We start from the raw sequence: 15,512 nt of genomic DNA, 5'->3' as shown, positions 1-15,512 counted from the left end.
CATATCACAATGTGACTAGTGATGCCCTGAATATCACTATTAAATTCAGAGCTAGAAAATGGGACCAAAAAAAATCCCTGGCCATTCCTTCTTTTTAGAAATGTAAAATCTATCCCAGAAACATTCTCAGCAGATTCATTAAGCATCACAGGCCATAACCATATATGTGACCACTCCCACTTCCAGGAGAGCTGGGAAAGAGTTCTTTCCAGATTGGTTTCAGTCCATTCTCCACATCCTGACTGCCCACTAGAGTCAACTGAGAGCCTTTTAAAAATACCTGTCTGGTCTGACATGGTTGAGCCCATCTGTCATCGCAGCACTGGGAGGAAGGAGGGAGGAAGGAGGATTGCAAATTTGAGTTCAGCCTGTGAAATTTAGTGCATGAACCCTGTGGACTTAAAAAAAAAAGGCTGAGGATGTAACTCAGTATGAAGGCCATGGTTCAATGTCCAACACCTCAATGGGAGTCAGGTTTTGATGCTGTTAGTCTGTGGTAGACACAGAGTAGAGAACCAACGGCTAACAGCAACCATGATCCTTCATTTGGAGCCAGGCTGGTATATGGGCCTTGGATTCAGCTGCAAATGGTAACACAAAATATACAACCTAAACAAGAGAGCAGCAGATGATCCAAGGCTGAAATGCATCAGAGGTGTGGCCTTGTATCTCACTGGCCCCCCTCACGTAACCTCCATCTCAAGACAGCTGTTCTAGCTCTGGCATTTCAACCACCAGGGGAAGGGACAGGAAGCAGAAGAGCAAAGACCCCAGCCCTTTCGCAGTACCCTGAAACTGCTCCTGTTACGTGTTCCTGCAGTACATTCCATGATACGTACAGAAATATGGCCTTTTCCTTTAGCGCTCCAGTTCCTGCTTCAGAAGCCCTCTTCCACCTTAAGATGATAAGCATATTCTCAAATATTTTTTCTAAAGCTGCTATATTGTGTGTGTGTGTGCGTGTGCATGTGTGGTGTGTGTGTGTGTGTGTGTGTGTGTGTGTGTGTGTGTGTGTGTATTGGGTCATTAATTTACCTGAAATCTAGTTTTGTGAAAGTAAAAAATGAAAACTGTCTTTTCTCCAAAAGTTCAGCTAATCGCCCTAGTCATCATTTACAACCAGATGAGAAATTCTATCTTTATCAAGTACAAAAGTTCCTCAATTTATGATGAAGTTACATCTCAATAAATCCATTGTAAACTGAAAATACGATTGTTGAAAATCCTTTTCCTGCCAGCCCTGCCCCGCCCCACCGGGCCGCAGCTGCGTTGTGAGAGGTGACGGTCTCCTTGGGCTCGCTGCTGAAGTACTTTGGGGGGCACGTTGTGCTGGTCACCTGTGCAGGGGTGGGGGGAGGTAGGTGGTGAGCTTATGCCCCGGCCTTTGCAGAAAGAAGAGCATCAGTGATTGTGAGTGACTTAGGAGGGACTCAAAGGAGTTGGTAAGTGTTCCTTAGCAGCTGACAAGGTTGCTGAAGAAATAAGGAAGGGTGGAAAAGCAGTGGCCAGTTATGGCTCAGTGGAAGTGGGAAAGAAGACCGTGAAAACAGCACTGGATGCTTTGGAAGAATGGACACTGTGGTCAGCAATGCTGGAATTCTGAGGGATTGCTCCTTCCATAGGGCAGTGATGAAGACTGGGTTGTAGTCCACAGGGTTCATTTCAAGTGACCCAGGCAGCGTATGAAGAACCAGAACTGTGGAAGGATCACTATGACTACATCATAGCAACTTTGGCCAGCCAAATTATAGTGCTGCAAAACTGGGTCTTTGGGGCTCTCAATCATTGTCACAATTGAAGGTAGGAAGAACAACACTGCAACCTTACTGCCCTAATGCTGGGTCCAGGATGACTCAGACCTTTCTTTCAGAAGATATTGTTCAAGCCCTGAAGCCAGAGTATGCCACACCCCTGGTATTTTGGCTTTGCCATGACAATTGTGAGGAAAATGGTGTCTTATCTGAGGCTGGAGCAGGATGCATTGGAAAATTACACTGGGAGCTATTGTCAGCCAAAAGGACCAGCCGGTAACTCCTGAAGCAGTGAAGGCTGAGTGGAAGATCTGTGACTTCAATAACACCAGCAAGCCTCAGAGTGTCGGAGAATCAACTGACAGGATAATTAAAATTTTACATAAGTTAGATTCAGAAGTTTCAACAAATCCTGCCACTCATGCCACATCTACAGCTTCACCAGGATTTGCTACTGCTATTGGCTATAAATTTCCTTCATACTTTTCTGCTTATATGGAACTGGACACTTCTATGTACGCCCCTGGAGTGGGATCATCAATGAAAGAGTCAAAAAACTTGAAATTTCTCTGTGAAGGAAGTTCTGATTTCTCCTGTTTGCCTACCTTTGGAGTTATCATAGCTCAAAAATCTATTACTGGTGAAGAATTAGCAGAAATTCCTGGACTTCTCATTAACTTTACAAAGGTTCTTCATGGGAAACAATGCTTGCAGATATACAAACCATTTCCTAGAGCAAGAGAATTAAAATGTGAAACAGTTATTGCTGATTCCTAGATAAAGGATCTGGCTTAGTAATTATTTTAGATGTCTATTCTTATTCTGGGAAGGAACTTTTATGCTATAATCAATATTCTCTGTTGCTGCTGGCTCTGGAGGCTTTGGTGGAAAACAGACATCAGAAAAACCCAAGATGGCTATAACCATTCCTCCTGATGTGGACCTGATGCTGCGATTACAGATAATACTTCATTTAATCAGGCTGCTTTGTACCGCCTCAGTGGAGTCGAGAAGCCTCTCCACATTGCTCCTAACTGCAAGCCTTGCATGTGTGAGAAGTCCATATTACATGGATTAAGCACCTTTGGATTGTCAGCCAGCCATGTTTTACAGCAGTTTGCAGATAATGATGGTCCAAGTTCAAGGCAATTAAGGCTCATTTGGCAAAACCAATACATTCAGGACAAACTCTACAACCTGAGATATAGGAAGAAGGTAACAGAATTCACTGTCAAACCAAGATTCTAGAAACGGGAGATACTGTCATTTCAAATGCATATGAAGGTCTAGTACCACCTGGTATTTCAGCTAAGACACACCCCAAGGGTGTGAAACTACAAAGTACTCTCCTATTTGAGGAAATCTGTTGCCAGTTTAAGGATTTGGGCACAAGGTGGTAAAGAAGTAAATGCTGCATTTGAATGGCATATTACTAAAGGCAGAAATATTGCAACTAAGCGATCTGGAGGATGGTTCTGGGAAAGTGTAAAGGTCCTGCTGAAGGCTCTGCTGACACAACCATCATCATTTCAGATGAAGATTTCATGGAAGCAGTCCTGGGCAAGCATTCTTCAGTGGCAGACTAACGGCCAGCAGGAACATCATGCTGAGTGAGAAGCTTCAGATGATTTTAAAGACTATGCTGGTCTCCAACGGGTCACTAGCTATGCTGCTAGTGAGTACAGAACACTGTACCCAAACATGCTTGATGATTCTGTGAAAACTAAAATACAGAAGAAATTGCATACATTTTCAGATTTCAGATAACTTCAGATTTTCATTTTCTACTACGTTTCATAGTTATTTTTACAAGTAATTATAAACTAGCACATAATTCCCCTTCTGTTCTTAGGTAGCTTCATAAAAACAGTTTTTATCCAACTCCAATTTCTATAGAATTCATGATAACACCAATAAGTTGACAGAAATATTAACGAATAAAAGAAATATTAATGATGATACTTTAAAAAAAGAAAATCCTTTTAATGCAACAAACCTACTAAACGCCATAGCTTAGCCTAGCCTACCTTACATGTATTCAGAACACATACATTCACAGCTGCACAAAGTCATCTAACACAAAGCCTATTTTATAATGATAAAGTGCTAATATTTCATGTAACTTGTTGAAACTGAAAACCAGAACTGCTGTATATGTTTGGGCTTCTACCACGAGAAAGTTGAAAAGTTGTAAGTAGTAACATCATAAGTCAGGAACCATCCCAACTAAATTCCCACAAATACATTCAGTCAAATTGTATGATACTTCTGGTATCTATCATCTCACCCAGCCTTATTTTCTCCACTGCCAGAGCGGAGGCTGAACAAGCAGAAATCAAGAATCCAGTGACACTCCAGGGGCAGTAAACCTGGCCTCTTGCCCCAACAGGCTCCCCTGAACTAGCACGTACTAAATGACCATAACATTCTGTACAGGCTAAACTAAATGTAAAAGGTATTCCTAAACTTCCTGGGTGATCCTGAAGAAACGGTATAAACTTTCAAGAGGAGAAAAGAACATTAAAGATTCAGCCTGTCAGGTTACTCCAGAGGCCATTTTCAAATCCAACAGCGCCACCTACTGGACTCAGTAACCAAACCCATCCTTAAAAAAACAGTTGGATACAGCGGGCTAGGCCTGTAAGGGGAGCACTCTGAGAGGCTTAGACAGGAGGATTACAAGTTTCAGCCCAATCTGGACAACTTAGTGATTTAGTGAGATCCTGTCTTACAGTGAAAAATGAGTTCTGGGGCTGTGTAGCTCAGTGCAAAGGCCCTAGGCTCAATCCTCAGTAATTGGATCTCCTATGAATTTATTGACCCAAAGTGATCAAATGACTGTCCAACCTGGCAACCCCACTTAGGAATGTATCAACTTGAATTCTGGCTTCTAACTAAGGGGACAAAAAAACCTTATTACTCAAATGGAAATACTATATTCAAGGGCACCAGGAATAGTGGCTGCAAAAATCTCTTCAGAGGAACTTTATTCCTCATTTCACCATCTGAGGTAAATCTGCTGGTTCAGGGGGGCTCTTTAGTCACAGAGGGTGCCTGACCTGATACATCGGTGGTTTGATGACTTATGGTGTCCATGTTCAAACTAGTACCAACCACATGGAATCAAAAAAATGGGCAGGTTGTTCTGCTCAGTAGGTAGAACTCAAGGCAGCGTTGACAGTCATGGCCAACATGTCCCCTGACGAGTCTTGTAACATCTCCACTGTCTTTTGTGCTACCAGGGGCCTGGCTATCTTGTTCACAAGACTGGCAGGTTAGACATTCCTCATTGGAGCTACAAACTGTGGAAACAAATTCAGTTGCCAATCACACAGCCTGGATCACTGACAGAGATGCCCACAGTGAAGGCCCCTCTACAGTAAGGCCAAATGGAACTGCTTGCTGACCTAGGCCTCACTGCCAGTACTATCACCATCACTGCCTGAATCCATCAAGCCAGACACATGTGTTATCATGGGCTGTACAAAATAAAGAAGTCTTTCTGATGTAAAAGCCACTACTGTGCTCTAGACAAGGATCACTGCCTCTCAGCCACTTCCTGAGTGATGATAAGGGCAACAAAGACATGTAACCCTTTACATAGAACTATTCTGAAAAGTTGGTATCTGATCATTCCAGAAAATGGTGCTTGTTGGGGCAGGGAGCGGCTTAGGAGACAGTTTTTCCTAACCAGAAACCCCAAATCTGGCAAAGAGGCCTAAGGGATTCAAACTTAATTCTAACTGTGGTTTAGCACCTCAGTTTTTTGATGGATTAACACAATCCTAGATGATAAAGGGAACAGCCACTTAGCTAGTTGAGTACACTGCTGGCCAAATCTCCCAAACTGGCTGCCTGTACACTGAGTAGGTACAGTGGTAGATACAATGAGTCTCTGTATATTCTGTAAAAATGCCTGTTCCCTCTCGTGCCTGGCTAACTCAGAAAACAGATCTAGGAATGAGTAGGAAAAGAGTAAAGAAATAATGAAGTTCTAGCTCCTGGAATGGGATGCACTGCTTTCACCGTCATGGAGGCCTAGCAAAAAGACACTTGAGACACCAGAAGGTGCACGGAAAGAGGGGAGCATTAATATGACCTTTGCTCCCCAGATTCAGCACTGCAGCCTAGCAAAACCATCATCTGGTCCATCTGAGCAAAGCAGCAGCCATGGCTGACTACCTGACCTCTTCTGCATTTATCATGCCACAAATGTGCTAGGGAGACCGAGGTTCATACAGACAAAGCCAGTCCTGAACTATTTAGTTGTGCCCTTTGCTAGCAGCAACAGCAGTTCCTGAATATTCCTCCATATGTGAACAGACAGCTCACTCAGTCCAACCTTGTTTCTATCTGACAAGTACAAATGTGGCCTTGGTTCATGTGCATGACCAAAGTTGCAGCTACTCAATAATGCTGCCCATGTGGCTAACCCAGGCAGTTTAATGGTGACTCAAACCAGATTCAACAACAAATCCCAACTGGAGTGACATATGATTATTTGGGTCGTATATTTCCAATGTCTCTCCACTAGGGATGGGAATTGCTTTTTGGCTCATCTGTTGCTTCCAGTAATTATTGCAATGTTGTCAAAGATCTGATCAATCTAAAACTCATGTGTATGGGTTGTAATGAGTAACAGTCTGGCCTTAGACTATATCCTGTCTGAAATAAAATCTCCTATTCCTCTTGGGATTTATCCACAAGTGACTGAGCCTGAGGCCCTTGGTGGCATGATTGGAAGCTAATGCTATAGTTTGACTTCTTCTTGCTGGACACTCTCTTGATAGTAGCCTTAATTAAATTCTGTATGAAACAAATTGAATAGACTTGAACCTAGCTTCTGTTGATCAGGTTAATTGGAGTGGTGGATGGAGTGGCTTATTCATGGGAGTATTGAGTTTAGCCAGTAATGCATGGTGCCAATTGTTAGGACAGGCAAGGCACCCTCGGCCCTGATTTTCTCTGCACAGCTTTATTAAGCATGCCTGTAATACAAGATCCTGAGCATGTTTTGTTTGCATCCTTCATGCTGGATGAAAGTCCACAGTATCCACAGCACCCACAGAGCCCCTCCACCTTGCTCCTTTGGGGCTTAGGAGGTCAGGAGAGCTGGTGCAAACATGATGCTTCTGTTATCATGCACTAAGAAAGTCTTTGTCTGAATCCAGGAATATCAAGTCTTCTGCCAGCATTTATGAAGCAGTAATGAGATAATGTATTAGTTTGGAAGTAAAGCAAAATGTTTACACATACTGAGGTGAAAGGAAATAAAAAGTAACTGCTACAGAAGGCAGAAGAAGGTATCTTTGGGTACTTAGTCTTCTTGAACTATTATAACAAAATCACATGGACTGAGCAGGGTGAGCAAAGAAACTTACTTTCTCATAGTTCTGAGGCCTGGCAAGTCCAAACCAAGGTACTAGCAGACTGAGGTCCTCAGAAGCGCTCTCTTCCTGGCTTGCAGCTGGGCACCTTCCCATTGCGTCTCCATTCGGTGGAGATGGACAGTCACTGTGCCTCTTCCATAAGGCCAGAAGCCTGACTGCGTTAAGGCCCCACTCTATGACTTCATGTTCATCACCTCCTCGCAGACCCTGTCTCCACATACAGTCACTTGGGGATTGGGCTTCAATGCAGGAATGTGAAGGGGACAAAAACATTGGGTCCACACTGGGTATCACCCATGTCAGTTAGGGTGGAAGAGAAACTTCTAAAAGAAACGCTGAGACTGTGAAGAAGGTGACTGATTCTACAGAAAGAATTCTGAAGAGTACAGCAGCTGTGGGAGGTGAGTAAATGGTGGAGAAGGGGTCATGGCCAACGAGTAACAGATCACTTGGGACTGAAGATATGGCCAGGTAGGCCAACCAGTGGGATCCACAGTTTCAGAGGTGAGAGACAAAAAAAAAAAAAAACCATGAAAAAACATTAAAAACTTTCATTAAGTTAAACATATTAGAAAATCAATGCTACCACACAAAAATGAAAATAAATTGCTCCTACACATGACAACATGAGTTAATCTCACAGACTGATGTGAAAAACAGATCACAATATAATGCAGGATGTCATTTATACAAACTTCAAGAATAGGACAAATTAATTTATGGAGTGAGGAATCAGGAGAAGAGTTGCTTTTGAGGCCAGGAGACCTGAGGCCATGGGGATGTTGGAGACATCTCATATTTCAATCTGGATGCTGCATATCTGAGTATATATATGTGCAAAAGGTCATCAAGACATGCATGCAATCCTGTGATTATTTTGGCATGTTATAGGTTATATCACAATATTTAAAAAGCAAATTAAAAGAAATTTTGTGGTACTGGGACTGAACCTAGAACCTTTGGACCCAGCTGTATCCCTGCCCCTTTTTTTTATATTTTAAAATTTTTAGACAGGCTCTCACTCAGTTGCTGAATTGCCCTTGTTGGGCTTGAACCGGCAGTCATCCTGTCTCAGCTTCCCAGAGTGATGGGTTACACACAGGCACCACTATGCCCAGATAAACAAATTTAAATTAAAAAAAAAGTTGGGGATTGGGCCAAATCAATCACCCACATATAATTCATCCACATGAAATGAAGACCTTGCTAGGAAAAACTCTGCTCACATAGTTTGGCACAGAATCTGAGGGCCCCTCACCTAACACTTGTTTAAAAAGTGGGAGACGCCAGTCATCAGCACCCCTATGTGACTGTGCTGTGTGCTTAAGTCAGATTGCAAACTCCAGAAAGTCCCTGTATTCAGCTCTTCTTGTGTTTGAACATCACACTGGTGGTTTGAAGCAGCCATGGAAAGGAACTCACTCATGAAAATCAGCAAATGCTACACGTGAGGCTTACTTCTGAGAGACAGCATTAAGCATTTAAGCATCACAGTCCAGCACTCCCAAGTTCATCCATGAAGTAACTGAAGCTAAGGACCCTATGTGACCTGCCTACTCAGCTCAGGTCTCCAGATCCCAAGTCCAGGGTCGCTTGCAGTGGGGTTGCATCCCATTGACCTGGCTCTAACTGGGCAAGTGGCCATCAAGGCTAAGGAAAGGCATCTTCCTGTGGTTTCTCCCAGGAATGGGGCTGGGTGGCAGGGAGAACAGGGTTACGGTGTGGTGACAGGAATAGGTTTGCTGAGCTCATCTCTCTGATTAGTTCCCCCATAGGGTGCCTGACATGTCCAATAAGTCATGTTCCTGTCTTTACATCCCAAATTGGTATGCATCCCACAAATGTTTATGCACCAGGGACTGCTCTGCGCACTATGGATATAAAAGAAAACAGACAAAATTCTCCGCCTACAAAAGCTATTGGTGACTGCAGGGCATGGTGGCGCCCTCCTGTCATCCCAGCACTCAGGAGGCTGAGATAGGAGGATCCTGCAAATTGGGACCAGCCTGGGCTACAAAGTGAGCCCAAAGCCAGCCTGAACCAAATAGTGAGATCCTGTCTCAAAAAGACACACATATACACACATACACAAATCAAATTCACATGTATAAATACCGTGCTGTCTCCTAGTGTAAGAAATTAAGAGTAAATAAGATACAAAATTTCCAATAAATACTGTAAAAGGGTAAGAAACTACTCAGAGGAAAAAACTCAGGGAAAAGAAGAAAAGAAGGAAGGGGGAAAAAAAGATATAAATTTGTGTATATACACTTCAGATACCTAAGATGATTGTGCTACTAATTCTATTAGTTCTTAGAATAAAAGTTAACATCAATAGGATTAGATCAATTTCGAATGTTTATATCTGGTAATCTGAGGAACTCAAAGATAACTATGCAAAATAACAAACTTAGTTATGTTTCTGCCACCTTGTTTTGAAAGCTTACACTGTCACTGTTTTGGGCTGTTATTGTTGACTCTTTTTTGTTTTTTATTTTTCTCATAATTTGTTTTGTTTTGCTTTTTCCAAAACATAGAAGAAACATATTTTTCCAAAATATAGAAAGGATACACATGTAGAGGATTATACATGTGTAGAACTTCTCCTAAAGAGTTTATAAGAATTGATTTTACCATGCATGAAGATATGAACAGCTATTTTGAAGAAAAAGAGTCATTATGGTAGCCACTGCTGATTTCCTATCACGCTATGAGTCCAGTAATGCTTCTATTCTTTGTTTGGATTGGTTTTAGTCTGTTTTATATTATTTAATTTCAATATGTGTGAAGGTATGGACAGATATTTTGAAAAGAACAAGAGATATTATGATACTCTTGTTAGTTTTCGTATTGTCTGGTTTTGAAGGCCTGTGACACTTTCATTCTTTTGTTTTGATTGGTTTTATACTATTTTGTCTTGTTTGAAGTCATTGTATGTGAAGATACTGACAACTATTTAGAAGAAAACAACAGACAGTACAGTAGCCACTGTTCATTTGCTGTTGTTTTGAAATCCTGTGTTGACTGCATTGTTTTGTTCTGATCTGCTTTGTTCTGTTTTATTCTCTTTAAAATAAAAATTTTTTTAAAAGAAATTATTCAAAAAAATAAAAGGTGACCAATCTCACCAATCCTGCTGTAATTTAGGTCTTCATGGAATTGTACCTGAACTGTTCAGTGTTCCTACTGAACTTCAGGTCCCACTGGAAAATACAGGTTTTGGAGGATCTAAAGCCTTCATGTTAGGGCTCAGTGGCATAAGTAGCTGGCTGGCAAGCATGAGGTCATAAATTCAATCCCTGATACCAAAAAAAAAAAAAAAAAAGAAAGAAAGAAAGAAAGAAAGAAAGAAAAAAAGCCTTCCCGTTAGAGGGGCCAAGTCCTTAAGAACAGATCATGAGTGCATAATTATTAAGCCAGGTGTGGTATCCCATGCCTATAATTCAGCACTAAAGAGGGTGAGGCAGGAAAATCACTATGGATTAGAGGCCAGCCTGGGCAACAAGTGAGTTCAAGGCCAGTCTGAATTACATAGTGATATCTCATTTAGAAATAAAACCAAAAAACTCAAATTATATATTGCCATGAAAAGGGTTTTGGTTTTGTTGTTATTTTGAGACTGGGCCTCCCTATGTAGTTCAGGATAGCTTTGAACTCACCAGGTAGCCAGGCTGGCCTCCAGTTTGCAGTGATCCCCCTGCTGTAGTGCTGGGATCGCAGCAGAGCAACCATGTACCCAGCTTCCTTTTTTTTTTAATTGCCCTCAGGGGATTTAACAGGGAGTGGAGCCAGGCACTGGCCTGCACTCAGGGCCCCTAGGGGGTACATTGGCACAGCCAGCACACAGCCTGACCAAGCCATCGTGAACCTAATCCTCCACTTTGGGTATCTTTTCTAAAGTTTGCACCTGTGAGGGCGGGGGGCGTGTTTATCCCCCAGATTCCTGTCTACGTGGTAGCTGCAACAGGTGAAAAAGGGGAATCTGCCAAAGAAACTAAGATAAATAATGCAAAATAAAAACACAGATTTTGAAGAAACAGATTTTTTTTTTTTTTGAGACAGGGTTTCACTATGTCGTCTAAGCTAGCTTTGATCTTACTATGTAGCCCAGACTGGCCTTGAACTCATAGCGATCCTCCTGTCTCAGCCTCCTGAGTGCTGCGATTGCATCACCAGGCCCAGATGAAGAAACAGACTTTCAATTGGACCTGGAGCAGAGGCACTCACCTCTGACCCCAGGGAGTGACCCAGGATTTGTTCATCGGCCTCCCACATGGTCCAGGAGGTATGCACCTTGCCCAGAAGCCCTTCTCTGCTGGCTAGTCCTTTCCATTCCTTGGGTCTGGGTAGAATAGAAAGGCACACAACTAGGAAGCCACCTCTGCCCATGGCTGTCTCGTCTTCACTCACTGTCAGTTTCCTCTTTGCTCCTAGCTAACTCTGAGCACCTGCCCCCCAAATCGACCTCAGGACAACCTTCCAGAACCATGATGCAACGCATGAGAAGCAAGGGAACCCTATTGCCTGCCAGCAGAAAACCAATACTCGCATGACAGCATTCCTACTAGAGAGAGCAGGAGAGTAAAGACAGGAGGCAGGAGTGTGGGGCCAGAGCCTGGGCAATGATATGCTCTTCTGAGTCAAGGAAGCAGGGAACTCTCTCCAGCAAGATGGGAAAGAAGGCTGGCCCATGAGAGAAGCTGGGTCAGGCATCAGCGTGCCTAAGATTTTCCTAAACTGAGCCCCTCAATGTCTACTTGTGGAACCATGAGAGACGTTTAACCATTCCTAAGCACAAGATGGCCCAGTTCAAGCAACTCTTTAAAAACTGTTACAGGATCAAGAAATCAATTGATAACAAACGTTGGCAAGGCTGTGGGGAAAAAGGAACCCTTCTCAACTGTTGGTGGGAGTGTAAACTGGTGCTACCACTATGGAAATCAGTATGGAGAATTCTCAGAAGATTAGGACTGGTAGTTCCATTCAACCCAGCTATTCCTCTCCTGGGTATTTTCCCAGAAAAACTGAAAAGGTCATATCACAGTGGTAGGTGTGCATCCATGTTCATAGCAGCACAATTTGTAATAACTAAATCTTGGAAACAACTAAGATGCCCATCAATTGCAAAGTGGATGAAAAAGATGTATTTTTATACAATGGAACATTACTCAGCTATAAAAAGGATATCTTGAGGCCTTCATAGGCAAATGGAGACAATTGAGGCTATCCTCATTAGAAATAAGTAAGGATCATATTTATAAATATCACATTGTGTCTCTAGTGTAAAAAGTATTAAGAAATGTAGGAATAATAAAACCCAAAATATGTAATTGCTATTGTAAAAAAGAGAGGAAAAGAAAGGGCTCTAAAGGATATAACTGCATGTATGTTTAAGTGTACTAGGATTGATAACCATATTACTAAGTTTTTGTTGGATCACTGAACAAAACTGTTTATAGGCTCCTGTTTGAATGTGCACTTTGTACGCTCCATTTTGTAACTTGAACAACTATTTGTAAAAGGACAATATGTAATGATCAACTAGTGATTTATTATTGTTTTTTTTGAAATTATGTATTATTTCCACCCTTTTTCTGTTTTTTTTTTTCCTTTAAATTAAAAGAAAAAACTGTGGCAGGAGAATGAAGGGGTAAAAAGCTGAGAACCAGGGCAGATAAGAAGGCTGCAGCAGGACAGGGCATCTCTTTCCTCCAAGCCAGGGTGAAGTCCAGGGGAAAAGTAGGTTTCACTATTAAATATATTCTCTGGGGGTTTTGGGGGCAGGGAGAAGAACAAGGAAGGGAGAATCCTTAAGACCTGACCAGCTTTGTAGATGAGTGCTTGCCTAGCATGTGTGAGGCCTTAGATATAATCCCCAGCACTACACACACACACACACATACACACACACACACACACGAACTTGACAAACAGGTGGTGAGAGAGAAATGTATCAGTGATGATGCCCTAATCCTGCTAGGCAGCAGGAGAAGTAGTGTGGATACACATGGAAGAAGGAGTGGCTTGTGAAAAATAGGATTATGAAGACCAGGCAGCCCCACCATTCCTAGGGATAGAATCCCTGGAGCCAAGTCCTTCTTTCTGGCCCTGAAGTCCAGCCCAGGCCTGCTTACCAGTCAGAACAATGGAAGCAGATAGGGGAGATCCTCTCCCCAAGGATGGCCTCTGAGACTGAGGAAGCATATGGATTGGGGGAGTATCCAGGCCCAGTATACTAAGGCTCTCAGAGGCTGGGGAGAGAAACAGATTGCACTTTAGTCATTAGGGCTTCTCCAGGTGTGTGAGAAGAGAAAGAGGAAGCGAATCCATTCTGCAAGAGGTCAGAGCCTGGGGCCCAGAGAAGCCACAGAGTCTGTGAGCAGAAGCAGTCAACCACAGAGCTGGAAAGGAGCCACCATCAGGGGCCCAGGAGTGTGCTGCTGTGTTGTCCATGTGTCCTTGGCGTACTCCTGTAAACTTTTTCAGAAACAAAAGCACCAGAACCTGAGGAAGAAGGCTGAGACAGGGGAGAATTCTTTCAAGAATAGGGACATACGGGCCATGCACATAGCTCAGCAGCACAGTGCCTGCTTGGCAAGTGCAAGATCATGAGTTCAGTTCCCATACCAAAAAAAAAGAGAGGGATGTGAGCAGAGAGAAGAGGAGGAAAAAGCAAGATGGAACAGGCGATGGAATGGGTAACTCCCTAGAAAGGCAAAAGGTAGAAGGAGAAAGAGGTCTCACATCCATCGCTGGAGCCAGAGGAGAGAGGCGTGGAGGAGACTGAGAAGAGCAGAAACCACTGGAAAAACTGGCAGGCTTCTGTTGAGACACCCTGTTTTCTCCACCATCTAAAAGGTGGGGTCCCTGCTGGAAATTAAGAAGGTTGGGAAGAGGAGTGTGGCAAGTACGGAACAGCTTTGGGGAGTTTTCTAGAGCCCAGCTTCTCAAGCCAATCGTGTACACAGATCACCTTGAATCTGGTTTCAATGCAGATTTTGATGTGGTGCCTCTGGATGGTGCCTAAGATTCTGCATTCTAACGAGCTCCCAGGTAAGATCAATGCTGCCAGCCCAAGGGCCATAGGACCACTGTCAGAGTCACCTAAAAAGATGGAGATAGGGATTAGGATAAGAACTTATCCTGTGGCTAGGTAGCTGTAGCACATACTTATAGTCCCAGCACTCAGGAGGATCTCTGTGAGTTCTGTGTCAGCCTGGGCTATGAAAGTGAGTTTAAGGCCATCTGGCACTACATAGCAAGATTACATCTAAACAAACCCAAACAAAACCACCTCATCCTATGGCAACACCTACCTTTGGGGATCCCACCTAGGATAAGAGTCACCACCTTGAGAAATGCCAGTGGAACTGGCAATGCTCCTGCAGGTGAAAAGGAGACATAAAGAAGGCATAGGAAAGAGGTCAGATGAGGAGGGAGGACCTAGGATGGCAGGAGGTACAACAGTGCCCCCAGGACCCTTCAACTGGGTCACCCAGCTGGGGTAGGAAGATGATGTCACAGGGTCCCTGTGAGCTAACCCCCCGCCAGGCTAACCCCTGCTGTTCTGCAGGAAAGCGCTGGTCTGATTAGGGGCTCTCTTTCTTCACAGTCTGGCTGGGAGGCACCAGGCCAGAATGTGAGGAGAGGAGCTGAAACACCCTAACCCCAGGGCCAAGGGCCAGATGCCTTGTGTGCCAGGAACTAATAAAGAGGAGTGGAATCTGAGGGGAGAGGTGGCTTGGGAGAAGAATGAGGTGAAACTGGGCTCTGAGCCCCGGTGGGTGTTTGACTTTGACGTGCAATCAGCACTCAAAGTAGTTTCTGAAAGGCACTGCTTTCAGCTCAGTCCACCAGGCCACCAGAGGGAATGGAGGTGCAGAAAGCCCCTCGGTTTGTCTGGGGTCCCTAACAGAGAGTCTCTGGTTGGCAGAGGTTAAACTGAGCTCAGCTTCGCCTGGGGAAGAGTGGACAGTCCCAGAGGATGAAAACCAAGAGTATAGCCAGGAGGCGTCAAAACGAGCAGCAAGTCCAGGAAGTGAGCGTCTGGCGTGCAGAGTAGCGCGCGTACTGGGGGCAGGAGATGGGCCGAGAAGATGCTGGGACCCTGTCCTGTGGCGACGGGCAGGCCATGGAGGTTCCTAGGAGTGCTGCGACGTGTCTCCTGGCCTCGGCCGATTCCCTGACGGTGCAGCCCGGGATCCATCCGGCCTCAGTTTCCCCGGCCCGCACTGGTCTTACCCGCTCTCAGCTGCGGACTCTGCCAGGCCACCACCCCCGGCACCGGCCACCGGCTCGCCAGGGTCCGCCCCGCCGCGGCGGCCCCAGCCCGGCCGCTCCTCCCCCGATGATGTCACGTCCCTGGCCGCCC

General features: G+C 44.2%; 1 pseudogene; it reads left to right on the top strand.

The window, feature by feature from the left end:
- The first annotated feature begins 1,296 nt into the window (after nt 1–1,296).
- LOC100717123 (peroxisomal multifunctional enzyme type 2-like) lies at nt 1,297–15,492 on the top strand (annotated as a pseudogene).
- The last annotated feature ends 20 nt before the right edge of the window (nt 15,493–15,512 follow it).

The sequence above is a fragment of the Cavia porcellus genome, unplaced genomic scaffold, assembly GCF_034190915.1.
Source record: "Cavia porcellus strain 051 isolate PalLab524CR breed Dunkin Hartley unplaced genomic scaffold, mCavPor4.1 scaffold_5, whole genome shotgun sequence".
Taxonomy (NCBI): domain Eukaryota; kingdom Metazoa; phylum Chordata; class Mammalia; order Rodentia; family Caviidae; genus Cavia; species Cavia porcellus.
The sequence above is the reverse complement of the archived record's forward strand: the minus strand, read 5'-3'. Positions and strand labels throughout refer to the sequence as shown.